Source organism: Pseudorca crassidens, chromosome Y, assembly GCF_039906515.1.
Source record: "Pseudorca crassidens isolate mPseCra1 chromosome Y, mPseCra1.hap1, whole genome shotgun sequence".
Lineage (NCBI taxonomy): Eukaryota > Metazoa > Chordata > Mammalia > Artiodactyla > Delphinidae > Pseudorca > Pseudorca crassidens.
In genome coordinates, this window is record NC_090318.1 from 19,842,407 (window position 1) to 19,854,824 (window position 12,418).

Below are 12,418 nucleotides of genomic sequence, written 5' to 3' on the forward strand. Positions count from 1 at the left end.
GATGAACCTAGTGGCAGGAGAGGAATAAAGACGCAGATGTAGAGAATGGACTTGAGGACATGGGGACGGGGAAGCCAGGGTGAAGTGAGAGTAGCATCAACATATATACACTACAGAATGTAAAATAGCAGAGCTTAACTCATTTGTTGGTGTATATGCTTTCTTACCCTAGGTGTTACCCACCACCGTATAAACTACTTGAGGACAGTCACTACCTTAGTTTGGGTCCCCAGAAGCAGACCTTGAGATAAAAAGTCAAACTGAGTTATTGATTTAGGAACTAATTTTAGGAAGCAGCAGTAAGACAGTGAAGAATTGACACAAAGAAAAGACAGCCTTTGAATGTTATCAGTTCATTTAAACCGGTGGGCAAATGGATTGTAATCCCACCGGGGAGCTCTGGGGCCAGTGGGGAGCACACACCTTGAATTATCTCATCTGAGGGCCAGGGGCCAGGAATTTTTATCCATCGGCTCTCGTTAGTCATTGATTGAGGGTTGCTTTCAGCAGTGTTAATTCCTGCCACTTCTAGCCTAACAGGTGGGTGGGCCACCAATATCCAATGCTGGTCTGAAGTGAGAGTGGGTACAGAGGGGATCTTAACATCCAGGAGCTAGATATGAACAGGGTGGGACTAAAACCTAGACTTAGGCCTCCCATGGTGTGCGAGGAGTCTGTGGCAGAGATGAAGACTCTGACAGTTGGAAGTTAGTCAGTGCCCCACTGGAGCAGTATGAGCTCAGTGATATGGGCAGGGAGCCATATGTCTTTTACAAGGAATAGGTATTTATTGTTCACTAGGCCTTATACATAGAGTTACTCAATTAATATTGAATTGAGAGAAACAGAACAGAGAAAAGAGGGGGAAAATATAATATACTCTGAGTTAGAGACCACTCAGATCTGGGGGGAAATGAGGTAGGGGGGTGCTCTAGACTCTCATCAGGACAGAGGCAGAAATCATGAATGTAACAGAGACAGAGAAGGCAGGGAGAGAAACAGAGAGACATCAATGTAAGAGAGAAGCCAAGGCTGTTGTTCCTTCTTCCCAGAAAGTCTTCTCCTCAAATTTAGTTGCGGCTGGCATCTTCTTTTCATTCAAGGTTTCAGCCCCAATATTACTTCCTTTAACAGTTGAGGTCTGACATCAAGTGCTTTGTCCGATTTCCACATTACTGTATCCCTAGGCCCCTGAACTCTGAGCATGCAGAAGTCCCTCTATACATAGTTGTAGAATGATCAAATAAGTGAGTAAGCATTCCGTACATTCAGACTCCTCAACTACAATTTTTGTTGATGAGGTCTCTATTAGGTACTAGATCTTTTCACATTTAGAAACCTTACAATATCTTATTGTGCTATAGAGGACCAATTAAAATAATGCCTTTAATACTGTCAGCTAATGTTTTGAGCATCTTGATTTATTTAATTTTAGAAATCAGGCGTAATATTTTATTTCCTAGGAGGGAGAAAAAATTCATTTTACAAAGAGTCACCATGAGATTAAGCTTTTTCCCAAGGTCACACACATGAGTAACTGTCAGTGCTATTTGACTTCAGAGTCTCTGCTGTTAATGCAACACATAAGAGGTTCAAATACCTCCAGTTCCACCACCAGTTATTTGAGCTTGAGGAAGACACAACTTCTCTCTGTTGCAGTTTCGTCAACTATAAAATGAGAAATAGTGTATCTATCTATTTATTTTTAATTTTTACTTGATTTATTTATTTTTATTTTTGGCTGCATCAGGTCGTAAGTGAGGCTTGCAGCATCTTCGTTGAGGCATGTGGCCTTTTCTCTACCTGTGGCCTGTGGGTTTTCTCTCTCTAGTTGTGGTGTGTGGGCTCCTGAGCGCATGGGCTCTGTAGTTTGCGGCATGCGGGCTTAGTTGCCCCGAGGCCTGTGGGATCTTAGTTCCCTGACCAGGGATAGAACTTACATCCCCTGCATTGGAAGGCAGATTCTTTACCACTGGACCACCAGGGAAGTCCCAAAAATAAGGTATTTAATGTAAAATGTGCAGACAAAAATTTGTCACTGATCATCTACTTCTACAAGGATTAGATCACTGTTCACTGCAGTCTTTGACCTTCAACACCCCTAAAAGGAGTTCAGGGTGGAGATCAGGAATGAGGCCCTCTGTGCTCTGGGAAAAAACTAGGAGAGCAGGTCTTCAGATAGTTAGATGTTTTCAGGAGAAAACTTTATAAGGCCAGATCTTACATCTCCTCATGTTCGGATAAGCACTAAAATTATTAACAGGGACATCTGCTCCTTGTGACTAGCAGCAATCTTCCACTGATATGTGTGCTTGGTTAAACATACCTCACTTCACCAAAACCACCTATATGCTGGCTCCTCCCTTACCTCTCCAGAGTGGTTTCTCAGAGCTTTCTGAGATGCTGCATGCCAGGGTATAGTCCTCATTTTGCCCCCAATAAACTTAACTCACAGCTCTCACATTGTGCAGTTTTTTCAGTTGACAACTGTAATACATAATATAAAAGTGGAATTTATTTGATTGTATTGTGGTAAAAAATAACATGTAATGTACCCTCTTAACAAATTTTCAAGTGTATAGTTCATTATTGTTAACTCTGTACACACTGTCGTACAGCAGATCTCTAGAACTTTTTCATTTTGCTTTACTGAAACTGTTTACTCTCCAAACAGCAACTTCCCATTTCATCCTCTTGACTCTACCCAGCCCGTGGCAAGCACCATTCTTCTATCTGCTCCTATGCGTTTGACTACGCTGGATTATTTATGTAGGTGCACTTATGAAGTATTTGTCTGAATCTGGGTTATATTTAACATAATGTCTTCTATGTTGTCATAACCTACTATGAGGTAGGATTTCCTTTTTTATAATATTCCATTGTGCATTGGCATGAACTTTGTCTCTTTCACCTTCTTCCCCTGCAAATCTAAATTTTGAAACTCGAATCCTCAATTTTTTTAGTTTGATGTAGGTTCCACTTGTTTACTTTAGTTTTAATTGCCTGTGCTCTCGGTCCCATATCCAAGACATGGTTGCCAAAGCCAATATCCAGAGGCTTTTACCCTATAATTTCTTGTAGAAGTTCAACAGTTTCAAATCTTACATTTAAGTCTCTAATCAATTTTTCCTTTATTTTTGTGTCTGGTGTAAGATTAGGTCTCAGTTTCATCTTGAAGAGACTCTCCTTATTGACTAGTGTTGGAACTCTTCCTGAAGATTGTTTGATTATACATGTGGGTTAATTTCAGCACTCTTTATTCTGTTCTTTGGTCTATATGTCTTTTTGCCAGTCTTATGACTGTTTTTATTACTGTAGATTTGTAACATGTTTTAACTCAGGAAGTATGAGACATTGTAAGGTTCTCCTTTCTCAAGATTATTTTAGCTCTTCAGGGTCCTTTGTTGTTCCACATGAATTTTAGGATTATTTTTCTATTTCTGTGAAACATGCCCTTTAGATTTTCATAGTGATTGTATTAGATCTACAGATTTCTTTGGATAATATATACATTTTAACCATATTGAGTATTCCAGTTCACAAACACAGATGTCTGTATGCCTGTTTGCTCTCCTTAATTTATTTCAGCAATGCTTTGTAGTTTTTAGCAAAGGGTCTTTTGCCATCTTGGTTAAGTTTATGTCTATGTATTTTGTTTTCTTATGCTATTGAAAATAGGATTGCTTTCTTTTTTATTGAAGAACAGTTGATGTACAATATTATGTTGGTTTCAGTTATACATCAAAGTGATTTAGTTAAATATATATTTTGAGGTTACTTTCCACTATAGGTTCTTACAAGATACTGAATGTAGTTTCCTGTGCTATACAGTAGGTCTTTGTTGATTATCTGTTTTATATATAGTGGTGTGTATATGTTAATCCCATACCCCTCATTTGTCCCTCGCCCCCTTTACCCTTTGGTAACAATCTGTTTTCTATGTCTGTGAGTCTGTTTCTGTTTTGTATATAGATTAATTTGTATTGTTTTTAAGATACCACATATAAATGATATCATAGAGTGTTTGTCTTTCTCTGACTTATTTAACTAAGTATAATATTGTCTAAGTCCATCTATGTTGCTGAACTTTTCAGGGAGGGAAGGGTGTAGGTTCAGGCCTGACCTGCTTAGTCCTGGTGTGGGCGGGCTGGGCAACCAAAAATCCAGGAATTTTATAGTGTTTTGAGGGAGACTTATGGTGGCAGAGGTTTGACCAGTGTTGAGGATCAGTAAGGGACAGTGTCTGAGACCCTCATTATTTTACCAGTCCCTACTGGCTGGCTCTGGTAGAGATTTTAAACTTTTCATATGCCCATATTTTGGGGGCAAGACCCATTCAGTGGCTTTTATTGGGAAACAGTAGAAGATGTGTAGCCTTCTGAGTTTTGTGGAATAATTGTGCATATACCAACTGGGCTGATGAGGGAGAAGGAAGGAAAGAACATAGAAGGTGTGGTCCAGTATGGAAACTCCAAGCAGTCTTCTCAAAGAAGATTAAACTGTGTCAGGTGACCTTTTCTTAGGAATTCCCCCTCCACCTCTTCTACTCCCACCCCCTGCACCAGTACTGCCATCAAACTCCCCCACCCAAACTCCCAAGGCACTTCCCCAAAGCTAGTTTTTTCAGAATTAGTAGCCCCAGAACATTTGCATTCTACAGTCTCACCTACAAAAAAGAAGTTACCAGGGAATTTTAGTTCCCATTTTTTTGTACCCATTTTTGTCAGAAGCATCAATTTTCTTCACTGATTGTGTATATCCTTCCTACCTTACTTTCCTTCACATTATCTACCCCTTCCATTTTTCTACTTTTTCTCCTGTTTCCTTATCATACAGCTGCCTCATGCTAAACCATGTTAAATCTCTAAGAAGGCAACTGGAATATCCTCCTAACCAGCCTCCTCCTGATTCCCATCCGTCTTATTTTACACTAACCCCCTGAATTCTTTTTTTTTAATACAGCAGTTTTTTTTGTCAGTTATCCATTTTATACATATTAGTGTATATATATCAATCCCAATCCCCCAATTCATCCTACCACCATATGTATACGTATAGCTGTTTCACTTTGTTATACAGAAGAAACTAACACAACATTGTAAAGCAATTATATTCCAATAAAGATGTTAAAAAATGTTTTAATATAGACAAAAAAAAAAAAGATATATATCAGCCACCTTTGGTGGCTGCAAAAGCATTGTAGCACAGAAGACATCCCTAAATTCCTTAGTCCAAATAGCATTAGATGACATAGTCAGTCGCCTTATAAAATGTGTAGTCATAAAATATTTCCCCATCAGCATATACATCCATGTTTGTTTACTACATTTGAATAATTTACTCAATTCTGAAATTCCTGTGATGGGAAAGTGATGTTGCAAAACCAAATGGCTCAACTTTTAAAACTGCTTTGCACAGAGAAACTCATGCTGTAATTCAGACAATGTTGTGCTTTCATACCAGATGAGATCGCTAATATAGCTCATCTAACAACTCACATGAAAAATCTAACATGTACTAGTCCAGGGGAAACCTTGGGTAAATGGTTCAGTTCTGAGGTTCATAACTGAAATCTCTGCTTATTATATTGTTATTGTTGTTGGCTATACTATGTTGTATACAGTAATATCTCTTGTGCCTCTTGATGTATATTCAAAACTCCAACTAAAATAATGATGTCTAAATGACATGAAAATATTAATTATAGTTCTACATAAAATGATGGGTATGCACAATGCACATACAGGGTAAAACTGGCATAAGTCCAATTGGACAACATGGAATTTACTATCAGTCTTTGCCAAACATTCTACTAACCTAACCGCCTAAAAAGAAAGAAAGAGCCCAGCTATTAAGACTTGGCATCAAGGAATATAGTGGATCCAGGGCAGGTAAACAACCACCCAGTCATCAGGGACCCAACATTTGATTATCTAAAGCTTTCTATTGAAAAATCAATGATCAAAGGGGGAAAACTGATGAAGTAAAATTTATACCTTAAGGCATGACAAGAAAATTTAAACCTAAAATTCTCTTTCTCTGGCCATTTGGGTCTCTTCCCTCCCCTTTAAGTGTGCAATATTGATAAACATTATAAAATAACCAGACCTCCTCAAAGATGGGAGCACCTGCTAAACCATAAAGATCTTCTTCTTTTTTCTTTTCTTTTTTTTCTGAAGCCAGTAAGTAACTTCTTAAAAGAATAGTGTTCTTTCCCAACTCTGTAGGGCATCATTGTGACTTGCTGATTGCTTTGTACATGCTCACTTGGACTATATATCCACGGTGAGCTTTATGTAAAATATCAGTGTGTCATTTGGATGTATGATCCTTTGTCTCAAGGACTGCATCTTCAAGTTCTAATAGTAAGAACAGATTTCAGGGCTTTCTGAGAGCCAGTCTCCCAGGTTATAATCCTCAGCTTGGCAAAAATAAAATTCTTTTTTTCTTCTTAACTTGATTGTTAGTTGAATTTTCATGGACAGCAAGACATTTTATTCTTTTTGATGCAGTTGTAAATTGGACTGTTTTCTTAATTTCTCCTTCTGTCAATTCATTGTCAGTGTATAGAAATACAACAGATTTATATTAATTTTGTATTCTGCAAATTGACCCAATTTATTGATGCATTCTAGTGGGGTTTTGTAGTGTCTTTAGGATTCTCTACATATGATATAGTCATCTACAAACAGAGAGAGTTTTGTTCTCTCTTTTCTATTTGGATTCCTTTTATTTAAATTTCTTGTCTGATTGCTGTGGCTAGGACTTCCAAAACTGTGAGTAGAAGTGGTGAGATTCAGTATTGGTGCCTTTCTCCTGATCTTAGAGGAAATGGTTTTAACATTTCACCATTGAGTATCTTGTTAACTGTGTGCTTGTCATATATGGCCTATGTTATGTTGTGATATGTTCCTTCTGTACGAACTTTGTTGAGTTTTTTTTTTTAATCCTGAATGGATGTTGAATTTTGTGAAAAGCTTTTCTGCATCTATTGAGATGATCATACCGTTTTTATATTTAATTTGTTAATATGGTGTATTACATTGGTTGATTAGCAGACATTGAACCATCCTTGCATCCCTTGGATTAATCCCATTTGTTCATGGTGTATAATACTTTTAATATATTGTTGAATTCAGCTCCCTTATTTATTATTTATGGTATGCAGGTCTCTCACTGTTGTGGCCTCTCCCGTTGCAGAGCTCAGGCTCTGGATGCTCAGGCTCAGTGACCATGGCTCACGGGCCCAGCCGCTCCACGGCATGTGGGATCTTCCCATTCCGTGGGTTCTTCCCACGAACCCGCGTCCCCTGCATCAGCAGGTGGACTCTCAACCACTGCGCCACCAGGGAAACCCTTCCTTATGTTTTGTTGAGAATTTTTGCTTCAGTGTTAATCAGTAATTGTCTTTTGGGGGATATTTTTGTCTGACTTCAGTATTAGGGTGACCTTGGCCTCATAGAATGAGTTTGGAAGTGTCCCTTTTTCTGCAATTTTTTGGAATACTTCCAGAATGATATGCATTAAGTCTTCCCTAAATGTTTGGTAGAATTCCCTTTGAAGCCATCTTGTCCTTTTGTTTGTTGGGAGTTTCTACACTGATTGAATTTCATTTTATCACTTATCAATTTATCACTCAGATAAATGAGAAATCATGCATCAGTGTGTTTTTTTAAGTGAAGTTCTCTTATTATGAGTGAAGTTCCATGACCTTTCCCTATACCATGAATAATGTTAAGGTCCATGTATGTATAATGTACATGTGATGTGCTCTGTTATTATGCTTTCAAATAGCAATTGAGTTATCTCAGTATCATTATTAAAATTTCCACTTTTTATACTGAGATATTCAAAAATTTCACATGTATTTTGGTGGAATTTGTGCTTTTAATTCTGTGCCACTGCAAAGGGTTTATATTATTTCATTTTCTTTTTGTCTATTCATGTGTAACAGCCAAGTGTTCAATTATACAAGCTTTGGACTGGGCTTGAGACGTAGTAGGACTAATTTCTTTCATCTCCCCACATCTTGGGGGGAAGTTTTCCTTTTCCATTTATTTTGTTGTTACTCTTACATCTTTACTTTCGGGTCTGCTCAGAATGCTCTTCAGTGAGGTTTATTTTTTCCGTAGTTGTGTTAGAATATACATAAGATAAAATTGTCTGTTTCAATCCTTTTTTTCCTCCTTTTCTCTCTTTTTTTGTTTTTCATGTGATACTTAACAACGATATTATTATTTAGCCATTTTTAAGGGGCAGTAAGAACATTGACAATGTTGTGCAACCATCACCACTGTCCATCTCCAAAAATCTTTCATCATCCTAAACAGAAACCTTGTCCCATTAAATGAGCAAACAAGTTACCACCTACTTCCAGCGCATGGTAACTTCTATTGTACTTTCTGTCCATATGGTTGTTGTAGTTAGGTTACTGAAAGATTTCTGCACTAAGATATTGCAGAACTTGTGGCTATTCCTGGCAATTTACTGCAGGGATTGCAGTAAGCCTGCTATTAACCCAGAATTCCAAGAACAGAGATGTGGTTGAGACAAAACAAACAAACAAACAAAAATAAAAACATTCCACCTTTTATTTAAGATTTGTATGACTTCAGGCCAAAATATACAGATTCAAGAAGCACTTTGATTCTCTTCTGCCACACAAAGAAATGGAGGAAAGTTATAGAGGCAAGAAGTTACATAAGTTGTTTGTCAAGTATTCTAACTAGAGAAAACAAGAAGTAAGGGTGTTTGTTAAGTAAATATTTGCTGCGGGTGTGAAATGTTTGCAAAATTACAAGGGAAAACCTTGTTACCATAAACTTGCAACTGGTATATGTTATTCCAAATATGGCTGGTGGTGTTCTTGGGTTTATACAGTTCATAGAATGTTCAACTTCTTAGTGGTACAGGGACATAACTGAGGACAGTTGCTCAATGGCTGCTCAACTCTGCTTGTTATGTCAGAACTGTAATTACTCCATTATGATTTCAATCTTTCATTACTGTGTTGACCAGTTTCTGCAAAGGTTGTGATTTAACTTCCTTGTCCAATTTCTGCAAAGATTGAAATTTTGCTTCTTAGGTAGTTACTGCAGAAGTTGTTTAGTTTGCCTCTCTATTCACTACAGAGGCTGTGTTTGTTTCTTGGGCTGATTGTTTCAGAACTGTGTCTTAGCCTTCCTGGGCCAATTGCAAAGGTTTTATTTATCTCTCTCGCTGTTGCTGCAGAGGTTATGGTTTGGCTCCTGTCTACCTGATGAAGAATTTGTGGATAGCTTTCCGAAAGATCACTGCAGAGTTTTGTGGGTCAGTTTCTGCAGAGGCTGTGGTTAAACCTTCAAAGTTGGTGGTCAAAGTGATTGTGGTTAGGCTTTCTGGGATAGTTGCTTCAGAGGTGGTGGCTGGCTTCCTGTGTCAGTTGCTGCAGAGCTGTGCTTATTTTTCCTGCGTGGATTGCCATACATTTGGTTTGCTTTCTTAGGTAGATTGCTATAGAGAGTTGGTTAAACTTCTCGGCTTGACTATGTTCATGCTCAATGGATACAAGCTACAGAAGTTGCAGTTAGACTTCCTAAGTGCTTTTTCCATCTAGGTTTTAGTATTCAGGTGTGGTTTGGCAAACAGTTCAGGAAATAACTGCCACTGAGGAGATAACGTATTACAATTCCAAAGTACTGAAACCATATCATATTATGGGGAGGAGCCACGCTGGTAACAGCAGGGTCAGTCAAGAGACAGAAGGAGCAAGTAAAAATGCGCAAAAGAGCCTTTGTTGTGCTTTCCGTATGAAGAGTAAGACAAGGCAGAGTAAGCAACCTTAGCATTGACTGGAGTATAGTGGTTTACTAGAGTTGTCTGGTACTTAGCCCTGGGGTAATTAGGACAGTTGGATAGTGGCGTGAGTATTAGAACCAGATAAAGTTGGTGGTTGACCTATGGGCTTCAAATTGGTTGGTTTACATTTGGAAGATGTGCCCTGGGCATGCTTTCTGCTATCTCTTGGCAGTAGCTAAATTTGGCAAGGGCAATCCCTTCCAGTGTCAGAAAGACCCCAAGATGTCAAAGCATAAAAAGAAGTGCTTACTATAATTGGCCCTGTGATAGTCTGCTGTCATATTAAGAAATTTTGGGGTGTTGATATCATGCTCAATGGTAAAGTCCTGGGCTGGAGGTGATATTGAATATTGTCTGAGGTGATGTCATCTGCAATGATGAGTTCCTGCGCAAAGGAGATGTTGTCTGGGATGAGGGAGTGCGCTATCATTGTTAAGTGCATGCCCACTTGAGTTGATATGTCTCTCATATTTCTTTCTCTTTAGTATTATAATAAGGCTGAGTTTGTTGGAGCCCTGCATAAGTGTGTAGGCAGACCCTCTAGATTGGCTCAGTTACTATGGGCCATTTCCTTACTTATTAGCTTGGTGATGAGCAAGCCAGTGAGGTAGCTGGGTCATACAGCTCATTTTACCCAAGTTCAACAGCCTGTGGGTCTAAGCGTTAGAGCCCCAGTACTGATTAAGTCCATGGAGTTTTATGGACATAAAACTTGAAGCAAATTTTCATTTAAGCAAATGTTACAGCGTTATTAATTTAGAACCTATGCTACAGTTTTCTTATATAAATTACTTTAGTGTATAAGAAAATTTTAATATACTTATATATAATTTATTATATACATATTTTACTATATAAATTTCGTTATGTAAATTTGGATTTCCACTTTTGTCAAAGGATGGATCTTCCTTTTACTTTAGTTATTGTAACTTATTGTACATTTATATTATTATATAAGATATATTATATACATGTCAGTATATAATTTATCTATTTACCTTTTTTTTTTCTCTAGGGTTGCATCTAGGGTTGTTTTGTATCTAGAGTTTGTTTTTCCCTTTTTAAAATGTTTATTTTAGGCTTTTAGCCACCTGAAGCCAAGATTTTGACCTTTTTCTGTCTATGGCTGATTAAAGGAAAAAGAGGATAGGAGAAATTCTGTTTGCCTGTCTCTAGATAACAGTCTCTCTCTGGAATGGCACAGCCAGCTCCCTGATCTCAATATTAGCAACATTTGCATGAAGCACAATTCTTCCCAGGCTGCCACTGCTGTGTAGTAGAACCAGTTGGTAAGCTAAACAGTCTAGTGGCATATCATTTCAATCTGAAACCAAACCACCCTGCTTGCTGCACCGTTTTATTGTGGGTTTTATTATTGTTGAGGCCACAGGTCAGGAGATGAAATCAGTTGAAAAGAGCATCTTCTCATAGTTACCAGGAGGACGGGCACACCACGCCATCGTGGGCCACATAGAGAGGTAGCAGGGCTCATCAGGAGACAGAAGGAGTCAGGGGCAGACATGAACGGAAATTCCTCTTAAGAAATGGGTAAGGCAGGGAAAGAAGGCTTAGGATTGGCTAGCTTTAGTAATTTTAGTACACTGTGCCACTTTCTACAGGTGCCTCTGTAGTTAGCAACCTTCTGTGGTTCACTCAGATTGCAGTTTGGCCTCCTAGGCTGCTTGATACATAGGTTTCGTTTAGGTTTCCTGGATTGATGCTGAACAGTATGTGGTTGGTTCAGATGGTTGATCTGGTGGTTTTTTAGGCTCTTTGGGTAGATTTCTGCAGAGGCTTTGGTTAGGCTCCCTTGGATAGTTGACATAACATTATAGTGTAACTTCTGGATTTATTGCTGCATAGGCTGTGGTTAGTTTTTTGGGAGTAAATGCTGCAGATTTACTTTAGGCTTCTTAGGCAGATTGCTGGAGAATTTGTTGTAAATTATTTTCCCTATCTGTAATGTTCTTCCCCAAGTATCTATATAAATAGATATCTATATAAATATAGATATGTAATGTTCTTCCCCAAGTATCTATATAAATCTTCTCTTCCAGACTTCCCTGGTGGTGCAGTGGTTAAGAATCCCCCGGCCAACGCAGGGGACACGGGTTCGAGCCCTGGTCTGGGAAGATCCCACATGCTGCAGAGCAACTAAGCCTGTGTGCCACAACTACTGAGCCTGCGCGCTAGAGCTCGAAAGCCACAACTACTGAGCCCAAGTGCCCCAACTACTGAAGCCCGTGCATCTAGAGCCTGTGCTCTGCAATACGAGAAGCCAGCACAATGAGAAGCCCATGCACCGCAACGCAGAGTGTCCCCTGCTTGCTGCAAACTAGAGAAAGTCTGCGTGCAGCAATGAAGACCCAACGCAGCAAAAAATAAATAAATAAAAAATTTATTTATTTTAAAAAAACCCCATCTCCTCCATATCTTTGCCCAAATGTGCTCTCTTCAATGAATGAGAAGTTATCCTGTCTTCTCTTATTTAGATTAATACCAATTTTCTATCATATTCCTTATCTCTTGTCCTTGATTTTCCTTAATTTATTACTTCCTTTTAACTTGATATTTTAAAGTT